The sequence below is a fragment of the Marmota flaviventris genome, chromosome 3 (genome assembly GCF_047511675.1).
Source record: "Marmota flaviventris isolate mMarFla1 chromosome 3, mMarFla1.hap1, whole genome shotgun sequence".
Classification (NCBI taxonomy): domain Eukaryota; kingdom Metazoa; phylum Chordata; class Mammalia; order Rodentia; family Sciuridae; genus Marmota; species Marmota flaviventris.
In genome coordinates this window covers 118,922,198-118,938,877 of record NC_092500.1, presented here as the reverse complement: position 1 = coordinate 118,938,877, position 16,680 = coordinate 118,922,198, and the positions used below count along the sequence as shown (strand labels likewise).

The window sequence follows — 16,680 nt, the reverse complement described above, 5'->3', positions numbered from 1 at the left end:
GCGCCTACCGGGGCGCGTCGACACAGGGTCTAGCAAGAAGAGTGACTCGGAGCTACAGTGGTAATTCGGCGCTGAAGCCAAGTCGAAGACGCGGAGTGTACACACGGCCCTGCGGCCACTGGAGGGGAGCGCCAGGGCAGCTCTGGCAAGAGGCGGTAGGTGGGAGCGAGTCGAGGCGGCGTTTGTCTCCTTCTGCTTGCCGTAGGAAGTGGACTGCTGGAAGCCTAAAGAGCGACTCGCCTCTTTCCCAAACCTTACAGTCGCCCCACCCCCTCCTTCGCGGCCCGTTACAGGAATCCGGCCACCGCCACCACCGTAGGGAGTACTTGGGGGTTGTCTGTAGAGTCACGGCTGCAGTGGGCAGCCTTTGTCCAAGGGACGTTCGATTCTCTCCTCGCCCTTAGCTTTTGTGCCGCGGAGAGGCAGTGCGCTGCTAAGAAACACCGGGGCTGTCCACGCGGGCATCGCCGAAGTCCCTCGCCACTGTAGGTCGTTTTCCTTTGGAGATTATTCCAGCACAGGAGAGCGTGAGCGGAAATTAATGTCCGCATGCAGTCCCTGCGCTGTGCCAAGTGCTGGACTACGTTACCTGTTTAATTTAGCCCTTACAACACCAAAGGCAGATCTACCGGGCAACCGGTCCCCAGTTTGATGCAACTTAATTTTCTCACGCTGAATTGCAGTCGATTTTCGTTTTGTCAGAGCCATGCTAAGAGGTTTACAGCAGCCATTAATTTAATGTAGATAAACTATCTATAAACCGACAGAGTGACGTGAGTTATATTTATTCCCTGCCTCTCCGTGTTTATTAAGATAACTTAAAATGCCTTTGAGATGAGTGGAATTCAGAGTCATTTCATTCACACCTCCCACCACCATAATTAACTAGTTTACACTCCCTCACAGTCTCATTAACCTTTTCCCCGTCTGTCTTTAGTCTTCACATTCATTCACCTAATTCTACTGTTTGATCCCGCCCAGGTTCTCTTATTTTTTTTCCCTCCCAGGATACACTTGAATCACTGCAGCTCTTGGGGACCTGAAGTCTCCCCTTTCAGTACTTCCAACATATGACTACCAGTTGTTAGAGGAGGTGCTGCTTGACAAGGTGACTGTAATAGCTGCCATAAGACAGGCATCCTAAACTAATTCATTTCCTAGATATCCAGGTACTGGATAAAAAAAAAAAAAAGCTTTTTTTTCCTCTATTCTTTAACCACTTTCAAGAACTTTCTCATCTCAGCCTCAAAGTCTAACCAAATTTCCCTTACCAGAAGTTTGGACTTGCTTGGGATCTGTCCCCCTTTCTTTTTTCCAGTTTATCTTTGGTAATGGCACTATCTGACCTATGGGTGCCCCACCATTGTATTCTGGAAACACTTATTAACTTGTCTGATTCACAGCTGGAAAAGAATTTTGCCTCAGGATGACTCAAGGAGGGTCTGCAGCATTTGGGCGCACCCATACCTGATTTAGCTAATATATACTGAATATTCTTTATCTGAAATGCCACAACTATAAGTGTTTCAGATTGGGATTTGTTTTTTGAATACTTGCATTTATATAATGAGCTATTTTATGGAGGGGACCCAAGTCTAAATGAAGTTCATTTATGTTTCATATACACATGATACACATCCTGAAGGTAATTTTATATAATATTTTAATAAATGTAAAAACGGAGTTTCTTGGGATTTTCCACTTGCAGTATCATGTCAGCATTCGAAAATTTTTGGATTTTGAAGCCTTTCAGATTTCCAGATTAAGGATGCATCATCTGTATTTTTCTGCTTTATTTTGCTTTGTTTTTTTAAGATGGGATCCTTATGTTGCCCAGGCTGGTCTGGAACTCCTGAGAACCAGGGATCCTCCTGCTTCAGATTCCTAAGTGCTGAAATACAGGCATGTGCTGCCACACATCCAACTTCATCTGTATGTAAATAAGACTTTGGACTTACAGTTCAGCAACTGAAATGCTCAACTTTTGAGGCGGTTGATATAGGGTAAATAAAATTTTCATGTGAGAAAGACATGAATTTTGAGAATATGGAAGCATAGCATTATGGATTGAATTGGTTTCCCTCAAAACTCATGTTGAAATTTTACTCTCCGATGAAGTCATACCCAATCTGGTATTTTGATGTGACAGCCCCAAACAGACCAATATAAATACCGGGAAGAAAGTTAAAAGACAACACAGAATGGGGAAAAGTTTTGCAAGTAATGTATCTGCTATTCTACCTACAAAGTACAAATCAAAATTAAACTATAAAAAGATACCCAGGCCTGGAGGCAGACACCTGTAATCCCAGAAGTTTGGGAGGCTGAGACAGGAGGATCATAAATTCAAAGCCAGCCTCAGCAAAAGCAAGGTGCTAAGCAACTCAGTGAGACTCGTTCTTAAAATAAAATACAAAATAGGGCTGGGGATGTGGCAAAGTAGTTGAGTACCCCTGAGTTCAATCCCCAGTACCAGAAAGAAAAAAAAAAAAAACAATAAAAAGACTAATCCATTTTAAAAATAAGGAATACTGGATGCAGTGGCACTTGCCTTTAATCCTGGTGATTCTGGAGCCAGAGGCAAGAAGGTTACAAGTTCAAGGCCAACCTAGGCAATGTGTATAGAGACCCTGTCTCAAAATAAAATAAAAAGGACTGGGGATATACCTCAGTGGTAGAGTGCTCCTGGTTTCAAGCCCCAGTATGATAAGAGAGAGAGAGAGATTTCTCCAAATATATTCAAATTGTTAATAAGGATGTGAAAAGTTCCTCAACATAGTCATTAGGAAAATGCAAATCAAAACTGAAACAAGATACCATATTAAACCCATTAAGAAGGCTAAAATTAAAAAGAAATGTTGGTTAGAGTGTGAAGAATTGGAGCTCTCATATATTGCTACAGGCAATGTAAAATGATGTAGCCATTTTGTAAAATAATCTGCCAGTCCTTTGAAAAGTTAAAGTTTCCCTATGACCCATCAATTCCACTTCTAAGTATATAGCCAAGAAAATGGAAAACATGTCCACACAAAAGTTTGTATGTGAATATTACAGCAGCATTATTTATAATAAATATACAGTAGAAACTAAATCCCTCATGATTTATGAAAAAGAACCCCTAGCTTTTCATTCATTGCTGGCTTGCAAGAAAATGAGGGCATTGCCCTTAAAGTCTTAGTGGCCTATAAACAACAATTTTTTTCCTCACTAGATTGGGAATTTGTAACTGTTGGGAGTGGCAGGGGCAAGAGTTGACTGCCCTGGCAGCACTCTAGATACAAGTCAAATTCAAGTCACTTCCACATGTCTCTCATTCAAGGACCAGAATAAAGGAGTGGTATTTTCCTGATGATGAAAGATAAGCACACTACAGAACTACTAAACTACAGAAACTGATGTGAATAGAAGTTCTGTGTGCTCACATTAACAAAGCAAGTCATATAGTTAGGTCCAACATAGTGGTATAAGGAAGTATACTCTGCCCACTCATTCCACAGAGTAGAGGGAGAGAAGAAAAAGGGGAAGAAAAATGACTTGGCCTTACCTTTAAGAAAACTCAACAAAAATTGTGCACTTCACTAATCCATGTATCTCAGGGTAAAATCTTAGTGTATACAAAAAAAGAAAATTTAGTACATTGTCATTCTTTGTCTGAAGGCAGATAAGAAATACAGCCTCCATTCTGGATTGTCATGTACCCAGTTAAAATTAAGAATATCTATTACTACTGGCGTAGTGGCACATGCCTGTAATCCCAGCAGTTTGGGAGGTTGGGGAAGGAGGATCATGAACTCAAAGCCAGCCTCAGCAATTTAGTGAGGGCCTGAGCAACCCAGAAAGACCCTTTCTCTAAACAAAATATAAAACAGGCTGGGGATGTGGCTCAGTGGTTAAGTGCTTGTGGGCTTCAACTCCTGGCACCAAAAAAAAAAGAATATTACTAAAAACCAAGGATCAAGAAATGGGATACCATCAAATTAAAAGCTACCCAGCAAAGGAAATGAACATGAAGAGAGAGCCTATAGATGGAGAAAATCATGACCAGCTAGCTACTCCTTTATTAGGGGATTAATATTCAGAATATATAAAGAACTCAAAAGATAACCCAATCAATAAGAGAGCAAAAGAACTCAACAAACTTCTCAAAAGAAGAAACAAATACATGAAAATGGCCAACAAATACATGAAAAAATCTTCCAACATCTCTAGCAGTCAGAGAGATGCAAATCAAAACTACACTAAGATTTCAACTTACTCCAGTCAGAATGATATTGATCCAAAATACAAACAATTATAAACTTTGGTGAGGTTGGTGGGGAAAAGAAACACTTAAACATTATTGGTAGGACTACAGACTTATAAAACCACTCTGGAACGCAGTATGGTGATTCCTCAAAAAACTAGGAATGGAACTACCTACCATGTGATCCAGCTGTCCCACTCCTTGTATTTTCCCAGAAGATCTAAAGTTGGCATCAGTAGTGATACGGCCACTTCAATGTTTATAGCAGCATAATTAACAATAGCTAAATTATGGAATCAACAATGGAGTTCTACTCAGCCATAAAAGAGAATGAAATTATGATGTTTGCCAGTAAATGGATGGAAATGGAGAATATCATGCCAAGTGAAATAAACCAAACTCAGAAACTCAAAGGTTAAATGTTTTCTCTCATGTGGAAGCTAGAGTAAAATAAAGGAAAGAAGGAGGGAAGGATAGTACAACATGAAGATAAAGGGAAGATCAGTAATTTAGAAGAGAGATTGAGAGGTGGAGTGGAAGGATGGATAAGGGGAGGCAATGCAGAATGAATTATTTAAAAATCATGTGTATGTATGATATACCGCAGGAAATTTCACCTTTATGAATAAGTAAAAAGAACCCATCACTTAAATGTATAGATGAGTGAAAGGAAGTCTAGTAAAGTACAAGAAGGAGAATGGGAGATGGGAAGGAGGACAGGAGGGAAAAGGGGATAATCGCGGACTGGAATTGAATTCCATACATGTATGAATTTGTCAGGATGAACCCAATTACTATGCATAACTATAAAGCTCTATTAAAAATAATAATATTAATAATCCCCTTATATTTCTTTTTTTTTAAGAGAGAGAAAATTTTTTTAATATTTATGTTTTAGTTTTCGGCGGACACAACAGCTTTGTTTGTATATGGTGCTGAGGATCGAACCCGGGCAGCATGCATGCCAGGCGATCGTGTTACCGCTTGAACCACATCCCCAGCCCTCCCTTATATTTCTAGTTTAGGTTTTCTTTAAATCATTAAGAAAACACTATAAAAATATTTTACATTCCCCTTTTTCAAATTGACATATGGTTTATTCTGTTAATGTTTTGAATTAAATACAGAATACTAATGCAAATGTTTAATAATGGAATAAATTTGAATCAAGGTATATAAAAATCCAGGCGTGGTGGCGCACACCTGTAATCCCAGCGGCTAGGTAGGCTGAGGCAGGAGGATGGCAGGCTTGAGGCCAGCCTCAGCAATTTAGCCAGACTCTAAGAAACCTAGCAAGACCCTGTCTCAAAATAAAAAATAAAAAGGGCTGGAGATACGGTTTAGTGGTTAAGCACCCTTAGATTAAAACGAAAGATATATATTTTTAACAAAAGAATATCTGGGGCTGGGGTGGGGCTCAGCAGTAGAACACTTCCTAGCATGTGTGAAGCACTGGGTTCAATTCTCAGCACCACATATAAATAAATAAATTAAATAAAGGTCTATCAACAACTAAAAAAATATATTTAAAAAAAAAAGAATATCTGTTACTAGCCAGGTGCCATAGCACACACCTTTGATCCTAGCTACTTAAGAGGCTAAGACAGGAGGTAAATTTAAGGCCAGCTCAAAATACAAAAAAAAAAAAAAAAAAAAACAGGTGGCTCACACCTGTAATCCCTGGGTCTCTGGAAGCTAAGGCAGTTCAAAACCAGCCTCAGCAACAGGGAGGTGCTAAGCAACTCACTGAGACCCTGTCTCTAAATAAAATACAAAATAGGACTGGGATGTGGTTCAGTGCCCCTGAGTTCAATCCCCAGTACCACCCCTCCCCAAAAAACAACAAAAATTAATGGTATTGACTCAACTGCTGAGTTACGTCCCCAGAGTCTCACTAAGTTGCCCAGGATGACCTCCCGCGTGTGTCTCAGCCTCTCAAAGTGCTGGTATTACATGTGTATACCACCACCTGGCTCAAAAATGTAAAATATAAAGGGTTGGGGATCTAGCTCAGTAGTAGAGCACCACTGGGTTCAATCTTCCATAGGGGGTGGTAGGGCAAGGTCTATTACTGAAGTATGTAGAAAATGACTATTGAGAGGAAACCTGTGCCACAACTTAAAAAAAAAAAAGTTCACTGAAATTTCAAAACTTCATTGATACATTCAATACATCTGAAGAACAAGTGAAATGGAAGATCCAACAAAAGAAAGTATCTATAATGCAGCACATAAAAAATGGAGATATAAAATATGACAGATTAAAAAGCAGTTTCCTAGTTTAAATATATTTAGAAATCCAAGAATGAGGTCAGTTTATTTTCAAAGTGATCACGAGTTCTTTCCAAACTGATAAAAGACATTAATCTATAAATCAGGAATCCCTAAGAATACTAATCAGGATAAATGAAAAAATGTCCTAACTAGAAATATTGTAGTAAAATTTAGATCATAGAAGACAAAGACCACATCTTAAAATCAGTTGTATTAGTTTCCTAGGACTGCCTATAACAAAATGCCACAAACAGAATGGTTTGGACAATTGAAATTTTTGTCTCACAGGGAGTGTAGCTCAGTGGTGGAGCTACACCACTACACATGTGCTTTAGCATGCACATGTATAAGGTCCTGGATTTGATCTCTAGCAGCAAAAAAAAAAAAAGTTCTGGAGGCTACAAGTTCAGAATCAAGGTGTCAGCAGGATAATGCCCCCTTTGAAACCTGTAAGGACATTCCTTTCTTGCCTCTTCGTGGCTTCTGGTGATTTGCTGGAATTCTTTACAAAGAATTGCAAAGTTGCAGCACTTCAGTCTCTGCCTCCATCATCACATGGAACTCTCCCTATGTCTTTTCTCCTGTTTTTACTTGTTTTGTTTATGGTTGTTTTGTTTTGAGATGGATTTCTCTATATTGCCCAAGCTGTCCTCTAACTCCTTTATTCAAGTGATTCTCCTGTTTCAGCCTTCCAGGTGACTATAGGCACATGCCACTATGCTTGGCTTTCCAGTTCTTATAAGCCATACAAGTTATTTGGTATTAAGAACCCACTCTCCTCCAGTGTCTTCTCATCTTAACTAATTATGTCTGCAATGACACTATAGATTCTCCTCATTTATGATGTGGTTAGCAACCCTGTAAACCCATCATAAATTGAAAATATTTTGAATCCATAATGCATTTAATACACCTAGTCCACCAACCATCATAGCAACAGTACATTGTGTTATCAATTATTTCCGCTAATGATTGCATGGCTGACACAGCTGTAGCTTGCTACTGCTGCTCAGTGTCACCAGAGTATTCATACCTCATATTACTAGCCCAGGTGAAAGATCAAATTTCAAAATTCAAAGTATGCAAAATCCATGTCATTTTTGCACTATCTTAAGTCAAAAATTCATAAGTCAAACCATCATCAGGTAAGTACCATCTCTGTTTCAAAATAAGGTCAACTTCTGAGGTACTGTGGGTCACAATCTCAACATATTTTTTTTGAAGGACATAATTCAACCCATAACATCGATCAAATAAAGTTCAGCCTCCTGACAAAGGAACATCAATTAGAATAACAGCAGAATGTATAAACAAACAAGAAGTTACAGAAGGTGGAAAAAAATCTTGAGGTGCTGAAAGAAAAGAAACTGTTATCTTAGAATTGTGTACCCAATGAAACATTTTATAAGATGAAGGGAAAAATAAAGACACTTTCAGGTATATAAAAACAGTTTTACTAGCAATTTATCTTCATCAAAGAAGAATCTAAATTATACTTCAGAAGAAAAATAACCCTACAAAAAGATGTGAAACACAGGAAGATGGTGATCAAAAAAATTGGTGAACATGTAGGTAAATCCAAATACACAATGTTTGTTATTTAAGAAGAAATAGAAATTCTGAATGTTCTAGAACAAATTTAAATAATAGTAAATGCTATTGAATTTCTAAAAAAATTATACTGGGTTTGGTAGCATACATTTGTAGTTCCAGCTACTTGGGAGGCTAAGGGAGGAAGATTCAGAGTTTGAGTCCAATCTGGTAAAATAAATTCTCATATTTTTTTTAAAAGGCTTGGATTATTTGATAAATTAGTTATACAGAATATTCAAGGAAGCCAGGCAAGGTGGTACACGCTTATAACCCCAGCAGCTAAAGAGGCTAAGGCAGGAGTATTTCAAAACAAAAAAGATGTGAAAGAGAATGGTTCTACTCTAGCTCATTCAGTTAAGTATATAAAATATTGATACCAAAGCCAGACAAGGATAGTAAAAGAACATTAAATTGTAGAACAATTATACTTACAAAGAAAGATGCAAAAATATAAATTGCAAAGCAAATTCAACAGCATACTTAAAAGAGTAGTGTATTATAGCCAAGTGGAGTTTACCCAGGTTTACAAATTGACAATATTTGAAAATCAGTTAGTGCAATTCATGGGCTGGGGATGTGGCTCAAGCGGTAGTGCGCTCGCCTGGCATGCGTGCGGCCCAGGTTCGATCCTCAGCACCACGTACAAACAAAGATGTTGTGTCCGCCAAAAACTAAAAAATAAATATTAAAAAAAAAAAGTTAGTGCAATTCACCATAACATTTTAAAAATTCAATCATATCAGTAGATAAAATATTTGATAAAATTCAATGCCAGGGGCTGGGGATGTGGCTCAAGCGGTAGCGCGCTCGCCTGGTGTGCCTGCGGCCCGGGTTCGATCCTCAGCACCACATACAAACAAAGATGTTGTGTCCGCCAAAAACTAAAATAAATAAATAAATAAATATTTTAAAAATTCTCTCTCATCTCTCTCTATTTAAAAAAAAAATTCAATGCCAGTTTATCATAAAAACTTACCAAAAAGGAAATTTTCCTTAAAAAAAAAACTATTAACAGAAATCCTCCTGGACATGGTGGCACACTCCTTCAATCCCAGCAGTTCAGGAGGCTGAGACCAGAGGATCACAAGTTCAAAGCCAACCTCAGTAAGGGCAAGGCACTAAGCATCTCAGTGAGACCCTGTCTCTAAATAAAATACAAGCGGCTTGGGAGACTGAGGCAGGAGAATTGCAAGTTCAAAGTCAGCCTTAGCAAAAAGCAAGGCACTAAGCAAGTCACTGAGACTCTATCTCTAAATAAAATATAAAATAAGGTTGGGGATGTGGCTTAATAGTTGAGTGCCCCTGAGTTCAATCCCCAGTACCAAATTTTTAAAAAATCCTATAACAGCAATAAAAAATTTTAAATGTACTCCTTTTAAAATCGGGGCTGGGCTGGGCCACGCTTGTAATCCCAGCGACTTGAGAGGCTGAGGCAGGAGGATCACAAATTCAAACCCAGTCTCAGCAACTTTGCAAGCCTCTGAGCAACTTGGGAGATATGGCTTGGCAGTTAAGCACCCGTGGGTTCAAGCCCTGGTACTGAACAGGTAGTTCAGGGGTAAGGCAATTGCCTAGCATGTGTGAAGCCCTGCATTTAATTTGCAGCACTGAAAAGAGAGAAAGAGGAGGCAGGAGAGGGGGCAGAGAGAGAAATGGACGGAGGGAGGAAGGAAAGAAGGAATGAAAAAAAGAAATTACTAATTCACAAATGATATGATTGTTACCTTTAAGGTTTTCTATATGGGAGAATCTAAACATTAAAGAATTTAGTAAAGCATCTAGATACAAAAGAAATACACAAAAAGCAAGCCAATACTACTTTTTTGTTATGGGAGTGGGTACCAGGGATTGAACTCAGGGGCATTCAACCACTGGGCTACATCCCCAGCCCTATTTTGTATTTTATTTAGAGATAGAGTCTCAGTGACTTGCTTAGGGCCTCGCTAAATTGCTGAAGCTGGCTTTGAACAAGCCACTGGGATTACAGGCATGCACACCGTGCTAGGTGCCAATGCTACATGCTATTTAGAAAATGTAATTTTAAAATGATACCTGAAGAAAAATATATAAATGAGCCATAAACCTATGATGAGATACTCAACTTCAGATAAATAAAATGCAAATTGAAAATTACACTGAAATATCATCAGATTGGGAAAAATTCATAACCTTGGGCTGGGGTTGCAGCTCAGCGGTAGAACACTCACCTAGCACATGTGAGGCCCTGGGTTCAATCCTCAGCACCACATAAAAATAAATAAATAAAGGTATTTTTTAAAAATTCAAAACCTTTATAACATAGTATTAGAAATACAAGAAACAGGCAATCTCACACTTTGCTGGTGAAAATATAAAACAGTACAATAATAAGTCTTATTCTGAAGACTTATTAGGCATCATCTAACAAAACTACATATGTATGAGTGCCCTTGGACTCAGTGCTCTCTCATTTCTAGGATGTGTTAGTTAGCTTTCTGTCAATATAATAAAATATCTGAGATATTAACTTATAAACATAGAAGGTTTATTTTGGCTCGGGTTTTAGAGGTTCCAGTCTCTGGGTACACTCACGTTTATAGGCCTCTGGTGGGGATGCCAGATGGAAAAGGTGGGAACACCTCATGGCCAGGAAGCAAAAAAGAAAGGGGAAGGATCTGGAGCCCCACAATCCCCTTTGGGGGCATGCCCTGAGTAACCTAAAAACCTCCCATTAGGCACCACCTCTTAAATGTTTCGCCACCTCCTAATAGCACCATATTAACCAACCCTTTAACACATGGGCTTTGGGGGGATATTTATGATCCAAAACTGGTCAACAGATTTACCATAAATAGATACCTCCACAAACATTTAACAACACATACACAGGTTATTCATTGAGGCATTATTTATAGAAGCAAAATACTGAAAACACAGTTGGATAAACTATGGTATATATACATAATTGGGAAAAGCAGTTGTGAAAAAGAAAGAAGAAGATCTTTAAAGACTGATAGAGTGATTTATAAGTTATATTGTTGTGTGCTACCTTAGTGTAAGACAAGAAGGAAATATATGCTTAGTTTCCTTAAAAAGAAAACAGGAGAGGGGGGATAGTAGAGGATAGGAAAGGCAGCAGAACACAACAGACACTAGTATGGCAATATGTAAATCAATGGATGTGTAACTGATGTAATTCTGCAATCTGTATATGGGGTAAAAATGGGAGCTCATAACCCACTTGAATCAAAGTGTGAAATATGATATATCAAGAACTATGTAATGTTTTGAACAGCCAACAATAAAAAATTAAAAAAAAAAAAACATAAAAAAAAGAAAACAGGAAGGATGACCAGCTACTAATTAACGTTACTGTGTTATTCTGCAAGGGCTACCATAACAAAATACCACAGACTGGATGGCTTAAACAATGGAATGTATTTCTCACAGTTCTAGAGGCTGGAAGTCCACCATCAAAGTGCTAGGAAATTTGGGTTTCTGATGAGGCCTCATTTCTTGGCCTAGAATGGCTGCCTTCCATTATGCCCTCCCATGACTTTTTCTCTGTGCATAAAGAGACAGAGAAAGCACACTCTGGTATCCTTTCTTTTTACAAGGACTCTACCACTAAACTACATCCCCAACCCCAGAAACAGATTTAGTTTTTTTGTTTTTGTTTTTTCCTGCTGTTAGAGCTATCACAGAGAAAGCATAGATTCCCACTTCTCAATGGGAAGTATGTCCAAGGATTTGAGGCTGCGTTTCATCTGCCACAGCAGGCAAACCTTTGGGAAAGATTGAGAACACCAAAGATGTAGATAAAGAAGTCCACAACCATACCACACTGAACATACCCTATCTCTTCTGATAAAGGTGTCCAAGCACTGAAACATCCAATATTTAGAGAATGGTAAGATAAATAAGAACCAGCAACAGGGACTGAGGACTATTTATGCCATATGCTACTGATAAGCCGGTAAGATGAGAACTAAGAATTTACATTGGATTTAGTAATGTAAACATCAATGGGGGTGACAAGAGCAGTTGTTGGTGTGATTGAGTTGAAAGTTTGATTGGTTTAAGAAAGAATGGGTTGGATAGAAATATAGATTGTGAATATTAGCAATTATTCAGAGAATTTTTGCTGTTAGTAGGAGCTGGGGCCTAAGATGTAGCTCAGTGGTAGAACACTTGCCTAACATGTGTGAGACCCCAGGTTCAATCTCCAGTCTCAGGCTCCAGGGGAAAGAAGCAGAGAAACTTATCAGGAGCTGAAGGGCAAATGAGATCAACATTCTGTTCCCATGTACTTTCCTCCTATACCCAGATTCCATTTGACATCATCTACTTCTTGTCACTTCTGGTTTTGAACTTATAGGTGAAGGAATAGTTTTGGACAGTCCTTTATTTTATTTGCATAATAGGACAATAGCAAAAACTTGCATTAGGGACTAAGGTTGCAGCTCAGTGGTACAGTACTTGCCTAGCATGCAGGAGGTTCTGGGTTCCATCCCCAGAACCACAGAGGAAAAAGGAACTTGCTTTAAGTATCTCTTAAAACATTTAAATCCAAAATTGGAAGGAGAATATGATAATGGTTTTTGGTAATTATATAGCCATACACAATACTATCTTTTATCCTTTGTATTTGAAGTTTTTGATATCTCATGAATGTTTATATTATGTAGTTGAAACAGAATTTGCCACAGTAAGTTTTATAGTTGTAGTTTTATATCAAATTGTATAACCAAATATAGCAGCATAGCAGAACAGTTATGGGGTGAGGGCTCTGGAGCAAGACTGCCTACGTTCATGCTTCTCCATGCCCCACTTCCCATACCTAACATGGAGATAATAATAGTAACTAACTCAAGCCAGGTGTGCTGGCAGTCTCAGCTGCTCATGAGGCTGAAGCTAGGAGTCTGAAAAAATCGTGAGACCTGCTCCCCTCCCCCCAAAAAAGATCACAGTAAAATAGTAACTAACTCATAAAGTTACTGCAAGGAGTGGGAAAATACATATGAGGTGCTTGGAGTAGTAATCACTAACTTAGCTTGTAGTAAATACTTGGTAAGGTTAGCTACTATGATTGAGCAGTGACTCAGTTAGAAATGCTTTCACCTGTAAGTAGAATTCCTGGTTGACAGTGGCTTAAATGGAAGCAATTTGTTTCCCTTACAGAGCAGGTACCTTAGAGATAGGTGGTTTTTTTCAATGCCAGGGCTTTGGGTTGTCTGGTCTTCAATCCCCTCAGACTTCTCCCTGGTGGTTGTCCTCTATGAGATGTAGTTGCCTTCCTAACTCTGACTTCATCTGCTACTCTCCTAGCTCATTCTATTGCAGTTACACTGAATCCAATGCTGCTCCTATCCATAGTAAGCATATTCTACCTCAAGAACTGCTCTTTCTGATGGGCACAGTCTTCTACCCAGATAATTTCAGTAATACCAATAATCACATTCTCAAAGGCATTCACAGGCAGGCAACTGAGCCAGCACCATGGCACAAGGTCTGCTGTTCCAACTACTCGAGAAGCTGAGACAGGAGATCACTTTAGCCCAGGAATTCCAAACCAGCCCAAGCAATATAGTAAGAATATATCTTTAAAAAAAAAATAGAAAACAGACACAAGAAAGGGCAGAGGATTTCTTTTCATATGCCTCCCTCTCTTACCTGCCTTCCCTACTTTTTGTTTTGTTTTTCATGTTTGCCTTAGTTTGAAAAACAGAGGTGCTGTCAGTTGGAGGTCAGGGCATCTACAGTGCACTGTGATACAGGCAGGGGGCATGGGTGAGGCACCAAGTTGCTGCTAATAGACATCTAAAATATTTTATATTAAAAAACACAGGGGCATGGGGTAATTAATGATGGTGGAATGTGATGGTATTACTATCCAAAGTACATGTATGAAGACACGAATTGGTGTGAATATACTATGTATATAACCAGAGATATGAAAAATTGTGCTCTATATATGTAATAAGAATTGTAATGCATTCTGTTATCATATATAAATTTTAAAATTACATAAATTTTAAAAATAAAGAAAAAAACACACTTCTGATTTTTACCGCCAAACCTGCTGTTCCCATATCTCCCTCATCTTAGTAGATGGCAGCTTCATCCTTCCAGTTTGTAGACCAAATATTGGAGTCCTCCTTAATTCCTCTCTCACACACTTCACATTCAATTTATTAATAAATCCCATTGGCTCTACCTTCAGATTAGGTCCACAATCTAACTATTTTCATCAGCTCTGTCATTACTGTGCTGACTCAACCCACCATCATTTCTGGTGTGCATTATTTCCATAGTTTCAACTCTCTCTGTGCTTTCTTCCTACCTGCCCCTAAATGTTTTTTTTAATATTTTTTTTAGTTATACATGGACACAATATCTTTGTTTTGTTTATTTTTTTTTAATGTGGTGCTGAAGATGGAACCCAGTGCCTCACATGTGCGAGGCAAGCACTCTGCCGTGTGAGCCACAACCCCAGCCCTGCCCCTAACTGTTTAAAAGCAAGGTCATGGAGCAGTGTGAAGAAGAAGAGAGGAGAACGATCCCCGGACCGACCAAAGCCCCGCGCCGCTGCATCCCCGCGTCCAGCACCTGCATCCCGCTGCCCTCGCCACCATGCCCAAGAGAAAGGCTGAAGGGGATGCTAAAGGAGATAAAGCCAAGGTGAAAGAGGAACCACAGAGAAGATCTGCAAGGTTGTCTGCCAAACCTGCTCCTCCAAAGCCAGAGCCCAAGCCTAAAAAGGCCCCTGCAAAGAAGGGAGAGAAGGTACCCAAAGGGAAAAAGGGAAAAGCTGACACTGGCAAGGATGGGAATAACCCTGCAGAAAATGGAGATGCCAAAACAGACCAGGCACAGAAAGCTGAAGGTGCTGGAGATGCCAAGTGAAGTGTGTGCGTTTTCGATAACTGTGTACTTCTGGTGACTGTACAGTTTGAAATACTATTTTTTATCAAGTTTTATAAAAATGCAGAATTTTGTTTTACTTTTTTTTTTTTTTTAAGCTATGTTGTTAGCACACAGAACACTTCATTGTTGTTTTGCGGGGGAAGGAGCATATGTCACTAGTAGAATGTCTCCAAAGCTGGATTGCTGTGGGGGAAGACCCTTTCCCTTCTAGTTTTGAGAGACTTCCTCTTTGTTCCCAAGAGGAAGGGATTCCCTGATGTTGGCACACATAGCCACCTTGGCACAAATGCCTTGTGGTATGGAAAAACTCAAACTCATCTGTATGTCCTCCTGTCCCTCTCTGCCATCGGCATAGACTTAATTCCCCTAAACTCAGACCTATTGGGACCTGATTCCCAACGATTGGTTTTACCAGTGTGTGGGGCAATCTGGACTTTCCAGTGACGTCATTGAGAATAGTGTCCCTCAGAAGAGCAGCAGTTCCTTTTCTAGATTGTGAATCTTCAGATTCATAATTTTTGCCATTTTCCTTTCATTTCCTGAAAGTCAGGGTCGGCTTGTGAAAAGTTGTTAAACAACATGCTAAATGTGAAATGTCAACCCTCACTCTAAACTTTCCCTATTCAGAGGATCAAATGAAGACTTCATTGGGTTTTAAAGTGGCTTTCTGATTTTGGTAGTCCATTCAAGAAGGGAGTTTGAAAGTTGTTGTATACTGTTAACGATTGTCTGCCCATGTCCTGCCTGAAATACCATGATTGTTTATGAAAAGTATCTTTAATAAAGCTGGATACAGTTTGGCTTGGAAAATAAAAATTAAAAAAAAAATAAAAGCAAGGTCATGGTATGTCACTTTTTTGCTCAAAACACACCAGTAACTTCCAATCTCACTCAGAGTGAAATCCAAATTCTTATAATGGCCTATATTGTCCTCTGTAAGATGTCGTTGCCTCCCTAACTCTTTGACTTCATCTGTTACTCTCCTAGCACATTCTGTTGCAGTTACACTGAATCCAGTGCTGTTCCTATCCGTACCAAGCATATTCTACCTCAAGAACTGTTCCTTCTGATGGGTACAGCCTCTTACCCAAATAACTTCAAAATCTGGGTAGTGCTTCTTCACATCCTTCAGGTCTCGGATCACCATTCTGAGCCTTCTATGAACCCCTCCATAAAAATAACCATTTCCCCACATACTTCTTGTCCCCATATCCTGTTTTATTTTTCTCCATCTGATCTATATGTATACAGATGTGTCTGTGTGTATGTGTGTACTGTGCATGTTTATGTGTTTATTTTCTAACCCCCCCCACACACACACTGAAATGTAAATTCCATAAGTGAAGGGAGATTTTTGTTTCCTCATTTACCCCTGGTGCTTGGTGTAGGTATTTGACAAAAAATTTGTTAAATGAATGAGTGAATAATATTGGACATTTGGATTGCTTCAAGCTTTGTGAGTATTCCTGACATATTTTGTGATTAATTTCTCTTTATATAGTCTCAAATGAGATTATTTAAGCAAAAAGTAAAGTAGCCAAGCATAGTGCCACATGCCTGAAATCCAAACTCCTCATGGGGGCTAGGCCAGAGCATCACAAGTTCTAGGCCAACCTCAGCAACTTAGTGAGATCCTATCTCAAAATAAAAAAGAAACAAAGACTG

At 39.1% G+C, this 16,680-nt stretch overlaps 1 protein-coding gene and 1 pseudogene across 1 annotated transcript in view; one reads left to right on the top strand and one right to left on the bottom strand.

Moving 5' to 3' along the window:
• The window catches only part of Erc1 (ELKS/RAB6-interacting/CAST family member 1), a 546,275-nt gene extending 546,139 nt beyond the window's left edge, over nt 1-136 (bottom strand). The window contains exon 1 of the mRNA XM_071610305.1: nt 9-136. The gene's annotated coding sequence lies outside the window, so the exon portion shown is untranslated. The remainder of the gene's footprint in view (nt 1-8) is intronic.
• Nucleotides 137-14,706: 14,570 nt separating this feature from the next.
• On the top strand, nt 14,707-15,187 carry LOC114104948 (non-histone chromosomal protein HMG-17 pseudogene; annotated as a pseudogene).
• The last annotated feature ends 1,493 nt before the right edge of the window (nt 15,188-16,680 follow it).